The sequence below is a fragment of the Mirounga angustirostris genome, unplaced genomic scaffold (genome assembly GCF_029215605.1).
Source record: "Mirounga angustirostris isolate CCGP_5_RB_7025 unplaced genomic scaffold, mMirAng1.0.hap1 SCAF_16, whole genome shotgun sequence".
Taxonomy (NCBI): domain Eukaryota; kingdom Metazoa; phylum Chordata; class Mammalia; order Carnivora; family Phocidae; genus Mirounga; species Mirounga angustirostris.
The window spans coordinates 52,299,322-52,300,312 of record NW_026991724.1 but is presented as its reverse complement, the minus strand read 5'-3'; positions in this window follow the sequence as shown (position 1 = coordinate 52,300,312).

Sequence of the window (991 nt, the reverse complement as noted above, 5' to 3'; positions counted from 1 at the left end):
CATGGTCCCAGGGTCCTGGGATCGAGCCCCGCATCGGGCTCCCTGCTCCGCAAGAAGTCTGCTTCTTCCTCTCCCACTCCCCCTGCTTGTGTTCCCTCTCTCGGTATGTCTCTGTCAAATAAATAAAATCTTTAAAAATAAAAATAAAAAGAAGGCCCTTTATATATATAGTTTTAAGATTTTATTTTTATTTATTTGAAAGAGAGCAAGAAATATCACAGAGGGAGAGGGAGAAGCAGACTCACTGCTGAGCAGAGAGCCCAACGCAGGACCATGACCTGAGCTGAAGGCAGACGCTTAACCAACTGAGCCACGCAGGTGCCCCAAGAAGGCACTTTAAATAGCAGGAGGATAGGGGCACCTGGGTGGCTCAGTTGGTTAAGCGACTGCCTTCGGCTCAGGTCATGATCCTGGAGTCCCTGGATCGAGTCCTGCATCGGGCTCCCTGCTCGGCAGGGAGTCTGCTTCTCCCTCTGACCCTCCCCCTCTCATGTGCTCTCTCTCTCTCTCAAATAAAATCTTAAAATAAATAAATAAATAGATAGATAGATAGATAGATAGATAGCAGGAGGATAGTCTCAAGATAAACCAGGATGTAATCTTGTTGGTACCGTGGACCCCAAATGGACTGGCTGGTCTTACCTTCCGGGCCCCAACCCAAGGAGCATAAGCTAGTTGTGATCAAAGCCTTCTAGAACTTTTTAGTGGGATATCATGACTTCTGACCTCCGGGAGGTCAGCCAGGTCCTTTTTTTTTTTTTTTCCCCCAGCCAGGTCCTCTTAAATGGACAGCGCTTGACCTCACTGGCTTGACCCTAAAAAAAAAAAAAAAAAAAAAAAAAATCTGAAGATAGGGATTAATATATGCTAATGCAGGAAAACCCCATTTTTGCTCCTTTGCTAGATCACAGAGGCTTTAAGGAACTTTTCGCTGCAGAGGGTTATCTTGGACCTGGGTCCTGAGCTGAAAGAAGATGTGGATTCCTGCTTT